The 16,286-nt window shown below is 36.4% G+C and overlaps 1 protein-coding gene across 1 annotated transcript in view; it reads right to left on the reverse strand.

The window, feature by feature from the left end:
• LOC141421230 (inhibitor of Bruton tyrosine kinase-like) overlaps positions 1-16,286 on the reverse strand; it is a 1,912,155-nt gene that overhangs the window by 1,361,990 nt on the left and 533,879 nt on the right. The gene's annotated exons all lie outside the window — the stretch shown is intronic.

The raw sequence follows: 16,286 nt of genomic DNA on the forward strand, positions 1-16,286 counted from the left end.
GCTATGCCAACACTGCATGGCTGCCATTATCAAAATTGGACACACCTGCTACCACCCACAGTGGGGGAGCCCATTTTGTTAGGTTGCTTACTTCTGGCCTCAAGCCTGGTGTGAATATATCTAACATGGTGGAGCTTTGGTCACACGTATAAGACTTACCTGTAAGGAAGACTGAGGAATTTGGAGTTGTGTCATCAAAGTCAACATTTCTGTATTGGGAAAGGGGTTGTCAATGGGGAAATTTTCCAAATATGGTAAGTATTCAGGTTATTATGGCTATCCATGCAGACAATGTCCATAGCTTCAGTCCTCCTGTGACTCTAGATAACAATTAATCTGAATGTCTATTTCAAAAACATAGTAGCAGGTGGCCTACATTTAAGAAGGGACAGTCCTTGTCTTAAAGCACACATTTCAGAAACACAGACCCCTCTTTGAAAGTGTGAGGCTCTTCCTTGCTTCAAAGGCATTCTTATAAGTTTTGATTTCAACCAAGATGTGACATTGTTTCCAATGAATGGTTAGCCCACGTTACACAAAACATTCTTTTTCTCCAAGCTTACCAAGCTGGCTGATGATTTCTTCTATTTAGTGTCTTCCATTATTTATTTTGGATTGAATAATAGTCTGTTTTCTTCTCCCTCCTTCAAATTAAACAATTTGGGAGTGCTGTGTATCATTCTGTCAGCTACAAATGTTAATTCTTGAATAAATTTGCTCAAAAGTCTTATAGTCTAATCCAGTGCTTCTAGTAGCACTTTCTGTGATGATCGACGTGCTCTATATTTGTGGTATTGACCAGAAGCCATTAGCTACATAAGACTAATGGCTTAAAGGCAGGACTCGCCTTTTCATTTTATTTAATTTTAATCATAATAACCTTAATTTTAACTTAAATAGTCATATACAGATAGTAGCCAGCAAATTATAAGTGTGGGTCTAATGCTTAACTATCTAAAAAATGAGTCTAGGTCCTTCAATATCTTTTTTTTTTGGTAGTACTGGAGTTTGAACTCAGGGCTACACACTTGGTAGGCAGGCACTCTACGACCACTTAAGTCATGACTCCAGCCCTTTTTCATTCAAAATATTACTATGCTTAACATCTGGGATGGGGTAATTTTCCTTTAAAGTTCATCATAATCTCTGACAATTACTTACATGACTGTTTCTTTCATTGGAATCAGTTAAAATTGGACAAAATCCAATGTTATAAAATGAGGATTATCTAGATAGCAGGAAGGGAGAATAATCACATTGATTACACACGTGTTTTTAAAGTTTAGTAACAGAAAAAAATGACCACGGTACTATTAGTGCAATCTGTATCACTACAATTATAGGATTAACCACATGATCTTAATTGAAAATAAATTTATAATGATGCTAATCACAGTTTCTATGTTTTAAAAAAAGACAGTAGTGATTGAAAACCACACTAAAACAAGTCTACACTGGACAAAGCATCTAACAAAGCAACTGTCACTCAGAGCCATGTTCAGTAGGCGCCTAATAGTCTACCACACAGTGTGTAGTGCCTAACTTCTTAGCAGAACAGAGATTCAATTTTATCTTACAAAATTTAAATTAGAAAATTTAAATAAATTTAAATAAAGTACAAAACTTTAGAATTCATTGGAGAGGGCAGTTAAACTGAATACAAGTTTACTATGCACATAAATTGTACATTGCTCACCTGGAAGAATCAAACAATGTGCTTTGCCAAAGATTGATCCAAGCCCAAACAAAAGACTCTTGCCCTTGGAGAATCTCTGTCCTTGAAAGGATCATAATTGAATTTGCTGTGTTCTTCTCCTTTGAGTTATAGACTCCAGAATCTAAATAGATAACTAAGTAGATTCATATCTAAGAGAGAGTCATATACATGTTATTTAACTGGATTGAACATTAAAGTACACTTATGTCTACACTGAGCTCAGTTTTCTTATCCTTCTAGAAAATAATATTCTTCATCATGGAAGCCATCTTGACTGCTGTGTATGAAATTAGGGTGGAAACAAAGTAGAAGAAATGATAAGTGAGGGGATTCAGCAAGAATATCATGCAGAGCACAGGCAAGAACCCGAAAGCAACGTAAATTTTTGCCAAATATACTTAAGTACTGCTCTGGTCTGCAGCATTCTTCAGGGAAGTCAGATCCTCCAGACAAAAAAGTCACTTACTTATTCACTCATTCAACAATATATATCACAGCCTTGCCTTTCAGCATCATTCAAGTTACAAAAACACAGACAAGCAAAAACATCATTACTACCTTCCAGGGATTACAGTATTCAGTGAGGCTCATTACCAGACATATTCTGAGCCCCAAGTGACAAAATCAAGTTCATCCTAGCATTAGGTAACCTCTCATTTTTTGGGTGGTATATCACATCTAAATGTTCCAGAAGCTCTAATTCATTTAACTATTTTATATTACTGCAGTACTGAAAAGAAACAAAATAATTAAGGAATCGTTTAGCCATAGCTATGGTAATAAAATGGATAGAATAATATTTCTTTTTTGTTTCTTTTGTTTGTTTTTGTGTTTGGGCAAGTTCTCACTGTGTTGCCCAGGCTGGCCTTGAACTCACAATCCTCTTGTCTCAGTCTCCTGAGTGCTAGAATTACAGATTTATACCACCATACTCAGCTTCAAATAACATTTCCATGATGAAAAATAAATATACAGAAGTCACATCTAAACATCTAGAGAATTCAAAACCTAAGCATTAGGTTCTCTTATTTTTTTAAAAAAATTATTTGGCAGTACTGTGGTTTGAACTCAAGGCTTTGTACTTGCTAGGCAGGTGCTCTGCCTCTTGAACCACTCCTTGTGGTTTTTTGTTCTTGTTATTTTGGAGATAGGGTTTCACTCACTTCTTGCCCAGGCCAGCCCAGACCACAAATCCTTCATTTTTAAGCTTCCTACTAGGATGGCAGGTGTGCATCACCACACCCAGTGGTTTTTTTTTTTTTTTTTTTTCCTGTTGAGATGGAGTCTTGCGGACTTTTCTGCCCAGGCTGGCTTCAAACAGTGATCCTTCCAATCTCAGCCTCCCAAGTAGCTAGGATTATAGGCATGATCCACTGCTCCCCCCACCTCTACCCCCCATCCATCCCCCCAGCCAGATTCTCTTATTTTGAAGAGCAATATGAATATCCAACACATCAGGAAGATTTCCACAACTGGAGATGAGATATTCGCTAGGAAAAAAGAGCACTAAATTCATTTTAATGTTTTCTGTGTGGAAAATATAGTGTCCTACGTGAAACATGTGTGAAAGACTTGTTTAATCCTCCCAAATCTTGCTTCCTCCAGCTGCTACATTCTCAGCAGCTCCTTTCAATACCTGGAGGCAGAGAACAGAAAAAATAAATAAATTTATGTTAAAGTATCACATTATCCTGTGGAAACCCTTAGAAGGTTTCCTGCAACACACTCATGATACATTCTAAGGTATAAAAATATGGACAGCCAGCTGCTCATAGGGAGCAGTTCTTACAGGCAGGCTCACACAGTGTAACTTCCAGCTTGAGAAGCAGACACACGCAAACTTTTTAAGCTCATCTTCCATGTGCATTCAAAGCAAGGTGAAATGTCCCTGAGGGATATTAAGTCACTGGAATTTCAAGGGAAAATAATAGAACATCTACTTGCATAGGTATAAAAAATACAAAATAGATTAAGGGTATAGTGTCTTCCACACTAGGACCCTCACTAGGTGCACATGTTAGATGGGCACATCTTGTATTGTATGTAGAACATAGAGGTCTCCAAAGGGAAATGGAGGGATTCCATGACACCAAGCACTGGTATTTGCAACCTCACTCAATGTTTGCTTCAAACACACTATAATAAATTGTTGTTTACATGTACCTGGTTACATGCATTTAAAGATTATTTTGTCTTCATGAGTAGAATTCAAAGCACCAAGTTTGGTTGTTAAAAGCGGTCACTAAGTCAAAATAGCCAGGGCTCAAAGACTTGGAACAAATTTTATTATGTATTTAACTTCTTCTTGCCTTAGTTATCTCTTCTGTAAAATGGGAATGAAACCATACTCATAATAATGCTTTTATGAGATCAAGTGAGATAAAATTTATAATATGTTTAGCACAATGCTTGGCAAATAGTAAGCATTTATAAATCTCTGTTAAATACATATATTTTCATGAGATGAGGAGTGTCCCTAAAACCTGTTGTACTTCAGATAGGTCCACTGATTATCTGGTGGCAAAATATTTTAAATTCATGTTAAATTAATGATGAATTATATAGTTTTCTCTTACAGAAAAGATACGTGCTACAAGTTCACTGATCAATTCTGTCATGCAAAGAGATTATTAATACTGAACATCCTAGCAAACATAAAAAGGAAAGAAAAGTTGCTGGTACTTTCTGTGATGACAAGTGCCTGTCAGTAGTAAGCCTCCTTCAAGCACTGGAACCCATACACCTGTCCCATTCTGGTGAAGGTGGTATTTTACCAGTGAGTAAGCAAGTAACTGCTACATTTTGAGTGCTGTTGGAAGCAATAGCCTAAAAAAATGAATGTTTAGAAATGTTTACATTGTTGTGCGTTGTTGTGTGAAATTTTTGTGTGAAAATGTGATTCATTAACATTTTTATTTTTACATGCAAAACACTTGGAAACAGAACTTTCTAATTTGTATTTTTAAAAATTCAAAAAAGTGCAATATTGCAAATAAATATCTGAAAAGTTGTGTTGGAATTATTTGAAACTTTAAAAAGCAACAATAAATGCGAATTTGTACTTTATATTTTTTATTTATTCTTAAGTAGTGTTTCTTTACTTTTGCCATATTATTCTTAGATGTTTCTTTGATATATGTTCATACCATATTAGTCTAGAAAGACTATGTATATAATTTACTTTTAAAAACAGTGGTAGACCACTTCCCTTACTGAGTTTAATCCCCAGCACTGCCTTAATTAATTAATTAGGTCTACATGATGACAATATTTTTACTAAGATGGGTGTGTAATTTAAATAACACCATTTTACTGTCTGGAAACAGTAATGACTAAGTGTCTACTGTGATTTCCTTAATATATTTTTATTATTGTTGTGCTGGGGGTACATTTTAACATTTACAAAAGTTCTTACAATATATCGTAATTGAATTCACCGCCTCCATCATTCTCCTTTATCCTTGCATTTCTGGAATAGTTTCAACAGGTCTTTTTTCCATTTACATACATGTGTACACTGTATTTGCACCATATTCACCCTCCTAAACATTTCTCCACATCCTCCCTCTCCCCTACTGGTACCAACCCACCAGACAAGATCTGTTCTGCAATCCTGTTCTCTGTTTTTATAACAAAAAAAAAATGACAAGCATAATGGTTTCCTTGTGACATTTCCATGCATAAATGTATTATAACCCAAAATGGTTCATTTTCTCTATTTTTCTCCTTTCTCCCTTAGTCCCATTCTTAGGGCTTAAAAGTTTTGTATTCATTCTTGAATGGGAATTACATCAACCATATTCGCCTTCTTAACTTCCTTTTTTAATCTCCCTCTCTCATGTGTGACCTCCCCTTAGCATGCCCTGTTTTTCATAATATGTCTTCTATTTGTATTAGGTCTATATTCCACATGAGAGAAAACTGCAGCCTTTGCCTTTCTGAACTGGCTAACTTCACGTAAGATCATATTCTCCAATTCTAACCATTTACCTGCAAACGACAAAATTTCATTCTTTGTGGCTGAGTAAAATTTCACTGTGTATGACTACCACATTTTCCTAATCCATTCATCAGTAGTGGGGCATCTTGGCTGTTGCGTCACAGTAAGTTTAAGAAACAGGCTCTCATATTATTTCTTGCTCACAGAATAGGAAGCTAAGGTTTAAGAAGTTAAATCTTTTCCTCAGAACCACCAAGAATGTAAGCAATTGAATCAGTTCTACCTGCCTCTGAAGGCATCATCCTGGCCATGCTGAGTTGCAGCTTTTCTAAATACAGAATACAGTGATTGTGGTGATATTGCCCTTGAGCAGAAAAATAGCAGAAAAAATTCAGACTGGCTACCTTGTAGAAAAGACATTTAACTGAATTTTGGTCACGTGTGCACAGTCTTCAACTTCTAAATGGTTTGTGCTCTGAACTTGGTAACTACTTGTTAGATGAGACACAATGCACTTATGGTGGTATGGCCATAAATGAAATCACCTATTAGGATTGTAGATTCAATTTTCTCTGGCAACAGGATTAAACATAGTGGCTGAATTTCTAGATTATATGAAATACTATTTTCCTCATATCTGAAATATTTGACATTAGCAATTAAAATATTAAAAAGTCAAATTGCTACTATGTCCACAAATACACACACACACACAGAATCACAATATTGTTGCTTAAGTAAAAACATGTTCTCAAGAACTGTAGTGATATATAGAATAACTTTGTGTGTTTTCATGAAATAACCTCTAATTTCATGGACTTTTAGAAGTTAATGCTATCAGTTCTTCACAATGCCTAATTTAACTTCAAAGTATATAAATTTAATTTTCTTGATAGAGATATATAATTAGTGTTCCCTTACTTTTATCACAATTGATTAAGCCTGGTTCTTGAGCAAATGGGGAAACAAGGAAGTAGGCAGAAAAAGCAAAGAGTGATTGCAAAATTGATTTTCAATTTTCCTAATGTAGTAAGGAAGAGTTAGAAAAGAAAGAAAATAATGAGATTAACAATGATATGAGTATAATTGTGAAACAATAACAAAGAACACTGTAAAGAGACTATAAAATTGGTTGACACATGGGATGAAGAAGAGCCAAGAACAAGGCATATGCTTATTCCAGCATTCATTGTGGTTCTGCTAGGTGTTTATGTATATTGTAATCTTGTGCAGTGTTTGGGTGATGCAGTGTCCCTATACCCCAAGCTCACTAGAAGCTCAGTTGGTCCAGGCAGTTTGGTTGATGAGTGGTGGTGACAGAAATGAATGGACAGTAGGTGACTATGGTGATGGATGTCAGGAGTCTCTGATGCCAAAACCACCTTAAGGTAGCTTTGAGAGCAGTGAATGACCACACTCAAATTATGAGTCCAGGGTTTAAATTTCAGGAAGCACTTAAGATGCAGCATTGTTATTTTTGGCAATGAATAAATGTGAAATCACCCAGTCTGCTCAACTCCAAAGAACATTACAATTGGAATGGTTTTCAGACACCAGGTCATTCCCCTCATCTCTAAGAGAAACATATTTATTTTCTGTGTCAGCTTCCCCAGATTGCTGAACTTAGAAAGATTCTGGTTACCTCTTTCTGTTTCATAATATACTTTTAAATGTTTGTAATTTAACTTCTAGGTTCTCATCCTTGCTAACCTTAAGATAGGGCATAAATTAATACTACTTACCACCTTGCTCTTTGAAACTCTTTTTTCTCTCTCCTACTTTTTAAAAGTGTCCTCCTTCTTCCTCATCTCTGACTTTATACTTTCTATACTTCTAAATTTAATTATCTCTTAACATCTTTCAGCTCTATTTTTTCCTTACAATCTTCCTTGTGATGTCATTCCCCACACAATTCAAGTAATTACTACAACTGAATAACTTCCTAATATATATCTCTGTATTTCTCCCATTTAAATCTCTTGACCCATAAAATGCCAGAACTTTGCATCTAAATTCAATAGTAAATTTACTTGCTAAACCCCATAGGTTCTATTTCCTCAGAAATTTTCCCACTAACTCTCTTTATCCAGTCCTATGGACAGCCTCAGCAATTTTGGGGCAATCATTATGTCCATCTTGGGCTGTTGGATAGCAACACAAATACTCTCTGGACTTCCAGTTTTCCTATGTAGAATCCTTTTGCTCAAGCAGCCTTCAGCAAATTTTGTATGTGTGTATGTTGTGTGTGTGTGTGTGTGTGTGTGTTGTGTGTGGTTTGCTGGGGTTGGAACACAGAGCTTCACACTGTTAGGTCCCTGGCATTCTTGGGGTGGGCGGAAGGACCCAAGGCTACATCTTAAAACCAGATCCCCTGATTTATGACTGCCTGTTTCTCCCTGCCTGATTGTTTCTCAGCTTGCAAAACAACTCAGGAACCTCCAGTTACTCAACTAGCCAGGCATGTTGACCTGTTTCATCTGGTGGTCACAGATAATCAAATACCAGAGACTCTCTCTCCCTCCCCCATGGCTCGGCCCCTCCTATAAAGCCCACTACCCAATTCACCCAAGTCGCTGATCCCTGATCTTGGGGGGACAGCCCTGCAGTCTGGATTTCTAATAAATCTTTCCTTTCCACACGTGACGTGGTCTTAATTTGGCAGTACCTTACACACACATGCCAGGCAAGTGCTCTACCACTGACCTATACCCCCAGTCCTCTGAAGCATTTTCTGATCACAAAATGTACTTGTTCAAAAACACTTGATAGCTAATCGAAGATTATATGCCTGTACATATATGTATATTATGTCTTAAATACAGAAGATGGCTTCCATTCCCCTTGGTATGCCATTCTCTCTACAATATGGCCATAGCCCAGAGTTATAATGGGCAGCTTAGCTTGTTGGTTAAGTGCCTTGGCTCTGAAGTCTGAGTCTCTGGGATTGAAACAAGTTTTACAACTTAGTACCTGTGATGGGTAGAATTCTAACATGGACCCAAGAGTCTTGGCCTCTGGTGCACACACATTTTCTTCCATTTATTCAATGAAACAGTAACCCAGGTATTGCTGTGAAGAGATTTTGGGGATGCAATGAAGGTCCCAAGCAATCAGCTTAAGGTAGAACATGACATAATCCCAGATGGGTCTGAGGTAATCAAATGAGCATTTCAAAAGCTAAGAGTCTCCTCTAGCTCTTAGTAAAAGGGAAAGTCAGATTCAAAACCTGAAAACAATTCAACATACTAATACTGCTTTGAAGAGGGAGGTAACCACATGGCAATGAGTGTAGGCAGCCTCTGGGGGCTGAGTGTCCCCATTGACAGACAGCAAGGAAACAGGGACATCAGACTCATAGCTACAAGGAACTGAATGCAACCATCACCAAGAATGAATTTGAAAGCTGATTTCCCCTATTGTCTCCATGTGAAAACTCTAGCTGCATGACACCATAGTTTCATCTTTGTGATACCCTGAGGACCCAGGCATGTTGTGCTGGACTTCTGACCTATAGATCTGTCAACTGTTTTAAACTGACAAATGTGTGGCAATTTGTTACACAGAAATAGAAAACTAACATGTCTTCATGACATGACAGTTAACTTCCCCCAGAGGGAGGAATCCAGGAGATAGTAAGGAGGTAGCTACAATGTTTTTCTATAGAAAAATGATGCCACGGTCTAAACAGTAGAAACCACCAAGTCAGTAAGGCCAGGCCACACTCAAGAGCAGAGAGGTTAGGCTACACCTCTTAAAGGGAGGAGTATCAAAGAATTTGTGGACTCTTTTTTTTAATCACTGCAATTATAATAGTAACAGTTAATGCTTTCCCATTTGTATTGTTGATAGGTGACAGCTTATTTAATCCAAATGACAACCTCCTCAAGTGGGTGATATCTTTGCACACATTTTATAGATGAGGAAACTGAAGCACAAAGAAAGTAATCAGTTTGCCCAAGGTCATGGTTAGCAACTGGCTTTGCCAAATGCTACTCCTGAAACCTTAACTCCAAAAGCTGAGCTCCTAGCTAATATGTCAATTTTAGTAATACGTTTTAAAATGTGTTTCATAATAAAGTCTGTGGACAAAATAATAAAATACTAGCTAATGAAAATGAAAATACAATTGAGTGATTTCATAGTTAGTTCAATTAACATTTTCAGAGATGACTAATGGATAATTCAAAGTCTAACTGGAAAGAAAATTATAGTGGTTCATCTAAAATTCTATCATCTATAATTTTCTCTAAAATAGTATTTCAATGCCTTAAATATCAACATAAGAAGTATGCTTACTAAATTAATAAATGGCAATAAGGTAGTAGAGAAACCAATACAACATATAGAAGAATCAAGATCCTGAAGGTTCTCAAACTAGATAATTATAAAACAAATTGAACACAATGAAAAATTTAAATGATAAATCTAGAAGTTCAGCACTTGAGTACTGAATTGGGAAGAAATGACTTAATCTTTGCACTTACAAAAAACAATTTTAGACAAGTCTTATTGACTCCAAGCTTAATGTTTGTCTATTGAGTGTTGTGCCTGTTAGAACTCTGAATAGAACCTTAGGCTATATAAACAGGAATCACTCCTTGATCTTTTGGCTAAGGTCAATGTTATATGAATAGCCAAAGCGATGCTAGTCAGACTAAACCTAGAGAAACCAATTAAGTACTAGTTAATAAAACTGAAATAGGGATGCTGAAATTTAGAGAACAGAGTAACTAGAATTGCAGGAATTGCTGAAAGCATGTCAAAGAGAAATGATTTCTAGGGAGGTGGAGGCAGGGGGATTGGCAGCTCAAGGCCAGACTGGGCAAAGTTAATGAGATTCTATCTTTAAAATAAAATAGCTTAAGTGGTAGAATGTTCTCATAGCATTAAAGAGCCATGGGTTCAATTCCCAGTACCATCACTGTGCAAAAATAGAGAGAAAGAGAATGGATCCAAGAATCCAAAAATGTCTGACTTGAAAAAAAAGAAAAGAAAATGAGAATATATGTTTCCTGACTCAAACACTAGGAGAGCTAAAATGGGAAAAAAATTCATGCAATTTCCAAACTAGAACCAATATAAAGGCTAGAAATTGCGTGCGTGTGTGTGTGTGTGTGTGTGGCAGATTTTTGATCAATGTAAGAACTCTCAAGCTTTCAGTCATCTAACAGCAGTCCAGGCCACCTTAGAAAACACTGATTTCTAGGTCACTAGACGAATTCCAAAAGTAGCTGAATGGTCCCTTGTCAGATGCTGCAGGGAAGATTCATTTTTGCAGATGGATAGTTGGGAATAAATTACTTTGAGATATGCCTTCAATCTTATCCTACACTATACTGATAACCTCTTCAATTTACTTCCACTGGCTTCCTAAACTATGCCCATCAGCCAAACATGGATACTCTGCGCTCTCTATAACTGTCTTTCCTTCCTTGGTTCTATACTTTTTATCTTCTTCCTTTCACCTGGACTGACCCTTGCCATTCTATGAGACTGGTAATAATTAATCTAATCTTCTTTCTGTTTACACTGTGTTCACCTCTCCAGTCTAGCTTTCATGACATTGTGTATTACATTATACACTTCTATGGCTATCTTTATTCCCTATGAAATTGAAAGCTACTTGAAGGCAAGGACCATGAATTGCACGTTTTAGCATTCCTATGCAGTTTTAGGTGAAATGATTGCCTATGACTGCCCTAGTAATATATGCTTACTAAATTAGATTTGACACAGTTATTGCATAAAATCAATAGGGAGATTAGAAGGATAATTTAAGCATGTTTTCTGATTAAATGAACTTCTGAAGCAGAATACTTAAGCTTTTCCTTCACCGACCCAGGGTTCTTTTTTTTCTACCTGATTTTTATGGTAGTAAAATGCATAATATTTATCATTTACAGTACACAATAGAGTGTTAGTTAGCACACTCACAGTGTTGTATCATTGTGTAGTTCCTGAACTTTTCACCATTCAAAAGGAAGCTCTGTACCCATTAGTCACTCCTTATTGCCCTCTGCTCCCAGTCCCTGGCATCCACGCTGCTTCTTTCTCTATCCTGATTCAGTTGCAGCTTGACACAGTCTTGTACCAAGTGGTTATTCAGTAAATATCTGTTGAGCTGAATTTGAATAAAAAGGCAATGTCAGAAAATACACATGATGAAAGAGAAATCAAGACCAACAAAAACTTATTGTTTAAAGTGTAAATTATTTAAAAAGGATGCTGTTTCTGAGCTTAGCATGGTATATAGGAAAATGTGAACATTAAGCAAGTACTTTTGAAGTGTAAAGTTCTATGTGAATCTTCTTTTAAAAAAACTTCAAAAGTCATAAAATCAAATCAGAACTCAGCTGTATAATAGTATGCTGGAAGAAAGCCCTTTAAAGTCTAATTTTGCAATTAGAACTTCTAATTTCCCTCCAAATATGTATGAATGAATGATGATAAAGACAACTTGAGAATTTCTCTTGAAGAAATCTTAGGTGTTTCATATATTCTTCACAGCAATAGTTTATCTGTAACTTTCAAATTACTATTGATTCAGATTTTACCTTTGAAAAATGAAATGATTTGGTTAGGGAGGATTTCTTACTCCTGTCTTTGTGATTTCTATAAGATGGAGAGTGCACTGGGGTGAGCTCCCAAACCACATGTCGCTTCCAAATAAAAACCCAATTTTCAATGCTAGTTTGTAATCTCATTTATTAGGGATTGCAAAAGACTGAATTTGGCGCATGGAAATACTGCTTTAGTTAATTTTCTTTTCCTCCATATAGTACCTTTATGAGTACCTTTATGAGTTTACGATATTTCTTACTCCTATTGCTAGAGGATCTACTGCGTTAAGCCTCAGTTTCTCTGCCTAAGAAATTAACTCAATAGATCATGCAACTTAGAAGAACTGTGCATTTTTTGTTCAGTGCTAAGAGTTCCTTCATTGCAGAGAGTTTACCAAAGTATAATGATGTGCAAGGCAAGTGACAATTTAATTAAATTCAGTGGCATTAAACTAACCATAAAACTCCCAATGTGTATAAAATGACTCATTTTCAACAAGCCATATTTAATATCATGAAATTAGAACTGACTTAGATATTATTCTAAACAGTCTTGAGAACAAAATTAAGAGGATTTTTTTTTTCTTCTGAGAAAGAAAACTGCTTTGCAGCCATGATTATTTTTAGTTATTCTTCCCATTCAAGACATGTAAGGCATGTTTTTCTTTCTTTGTATATCTCAGGAAAAATGAATGAGAAAATTTCTCAAATTGTGATAAGTAGAAGTACAGTAGATATTAGATATATAACAGGTAATAGGTGTGGAGGGAAGGTCTTCCAAAAAGCAAGAGAGAGTGTTGATTTGAAGGTGTGGTGAAAGTCACATTGCCAGAGGGCATATAAATGAATCCTGCCTCCTTGGGGTTTTGGCTGACCAGGGTTTCAAGCGTGCAAGTACACTTTTCATTGGTAGGATAAGTTCTAGGAATTTATTCTAAGAAAATAACTGGGAAAGTGGACAAGAATGTACAAACAACAATGTTTGAGTATTGTTTACATATAATGGAAAAAATAAACCTGGAAATAACCTAAATATCCAAAGATGGGGGGCACGAAATATGAAGACAGCCATTAAAGATGACTCTTTGTATTATTGTCATGGAGGGAGGTTGCAGCATAATACTCAGTGACAACAGCAATTTACAGAGAGGTGTGCACAGTGTGGGTCTATACAAAAGCCCACATATGTGTGGTTTGGTAAAGATGAATAAATACTGAAATTTTAACAGATTATCTCTGACTGGTGCATTTATGTTTTTTTTTTCCTGTTTGCTTATCTGCATTCTCTAATTTTGCTATAATGATCATGGATTTCTTACATAATTTGAAAGAAGAATTTTATATTGTTTGTTTCTAAGTTATTATGAGAATTACCTAACATTGACTGCATTATTCTTAGATAACTGTATAAACTGCAAAAATAATAACTGGATAGACAGAATGGAGAATTATTCCCAAATAATAACGTATTGCAGTTCTGTTACTCACACAGCAGAACTATACTTAAGAATATTTGGGTTGGGGAAACTCTTGCCAAAATGCTAGAAAATGAAATGACTTCATTAATGTTGAATGACTTTATTTTTTAATTCAATTTATTTTTATGTAAGTTTATTTCATAAGAGATGTACAGTAAGTTATGGAAATATACAGTATATCTTGGTGTATTTGGGCTGCTGTAACAAAAAATATTATAAACCAGACAGTAAATGAAAAACAGAAATTTATTCTCAAGTTCTGGAGGCTGGGAAGTCCAAGATCAGTAGATTTAGTGCCTACTGAGAGCCCATTTCTTGATTGATAGTTGCTAATTTCCTCTGTGTCTTCACGTGGTGGATGGGAAGAATGAGCTCACTTGTGCCTGTTTTATTAGGACACTCATCCCATTCATGAAGACTGTTCCCAAGACCTACTTACTTCCCCAAAGTCTCCATCTCCTAATGCCCTCCCTTGAAGATCAGAATTTCACCTGGTCAGGATTTTGAAGAGACACAAACACTTAGACCACAGAAGCCTGATTCATTTAAAACTACATGATATGACTGAGTGATCTTGATGATGCCTCCTTGAGGGCTTAAACTGGAAAATTAGTGACTACAAAAACACACATTAAATGCTCAAGGATCTGCAGGTGATTATGGCTTGGCTGATCTAGGCTGGTTTGGTTAGGAAGTTATGCTTCTAGATGCAGCACAACTGGACTTGGCTCTGGCTTTGGATAGGCCTCAGGTCTGCTTCATTTGTGTTTGCTCTGGGGTTCAGGATGAAGAAGAGCAGCTACTGGGCCATGCTCTTCTCATGATAGATCCCTGGTATACAAAACCCAAGTCAAATTATGCGAGCACATTTGTAGCTTCTTTTCACTTCCAAACTTTAGGTTTGGCCAAAGCAAGTCACATGGCCAAACCTAAAGTCATTGAGTCAGGAAAGTACATTCTATTCTACAGGAAAAAGAAAGTAATTAAATATTGGCTAAACACTACTCTTAATTATGACAATAAATGAATCAGTGATGAAAGTAACTTTTAAGCCATTATATGGGTCACTGTGTAAAAAGAGACTTTAATTTTGGGCTGGAGAAAACTTTAGCCAGTCCTCAGGTGAGCATTTCCACATTCAGTTTTTGTTTTAATTTCTTATCTCCTTTGTCTTTCTTTTCCATTCCTCTAAATCTTCAAGTAAACCAGTTGCACATATGTAAACCAATACTACACTAGGGCAACAGACATTCTTTGTGTACCAATATAGCTTTATGGAGTGAGTGTTTGTGTCTCCAAAAATATGATATGTTGAAATCGTGGCCCTCAGTGTGGTTAAGAAGTAGAGCTCTTGGGAGATGATTTGGTGGAGCCATCATGAATGGGAATAGTGTCCTTAGAAAAAGGATTCCAGAGACCTCTCTTACACTTTTTCTGCCATGTGAAGACACAATGAGAAGACAGCAGTCTGCAATCAAGAAGCCCTTCAGCAGAACCCAACCAGGTTGGCCTCTCATCCCAGACTTCTAGCCTCCAGAAGTACAAGAAATACATTTCTGTTGTGCTTTGTTACAGTACCAGTAGCTCTTGATCTGATAATGAAAAATACCTGCTCTCAAAATAATTGGACAACTTTGTACCAGGTCTACCTCTAAGAACAGCCAAAATTATTTTCATAGTTCTCCAAAAAGAGCAGCTGTTTAAGATAAGAGAAAGGTATCATAGAATGGTGTGTTTTCCCTCTGTGACCTCAGAGGGCTCCTCCAACAGCTGAAAAGAAAATCACAAGTTAAACATTTAATTATCTCTAGGTAAAAACTAAAATCAACAACACTACTGGAAAACTGATCTTCCCTGTGCCATCTCATTCTCTTCTTCCTTGAGCAATGGCACCTGCCATGTAAAATCTCTGAACACACTCCTGCCTACCCTCCTCCATCCAGCTGCCAGTTTCTATAGTATTCCCATCTACTGCATTACCCCCAGTGGTACATAGGTTTCATCATGGCATGCATAACACAAAGGGAAAGGATAGAATATTTTCTTGAGATCTCTTAGAGTGTGTCCAATGAAACAGATAAGAGGAAGTAGAAAAGAACGAATACAAATGAATGACAAGATGTCTTCTGTTTCATGAAACATTTATCAAGGCAGTGACTTTAGACTAGCTTTGGTAAATATAACACAGCTGTAGAAGGTTACAGAAGATAATGTGCATGAATTTGAATTCTTGCCAAGAAGAATTTGTATATGAGGAAAGAGTACCATATAACAATATAATTAAAGTCTAAGGTGCAGAGTTAGGGGAAGTCAGTGAGGTTCTGCCAGTTTTGCTGATACCAATCCTTTTGAAGCCTCCTTCTTCCTCTTTCTCTTTTTTCAATTTATGACTGTACAGGGTGGTGACACTGAGTCATTATGAAGAAAATGATTAGTCAAGGTATTTAAGAGGAGGGTTAGAATAAAGGGTAAATGGATTGTGTCATCTCATTCCCCCCATTCCCCAAACTGGAAAGGCAACAGTTCTTGTCTTAACTATCTCACTTCCTTTCTTCATTTCACAAATATCACAATGTAAAACTTGTTTTTGT

Source organism: Castor canadensis, chromosome 3, assembly GCF_047511655.1.
Source record: "Castor canadensis chromosome 3, mCasCan1.hap1v2, whole genome shotgun sequence".
Taxonomy (NCBI): Eukaryota; Metazoa; Chordata; class Mammalia; order Rodentia; family Castoridae; genus Castor; species Castor canadensis.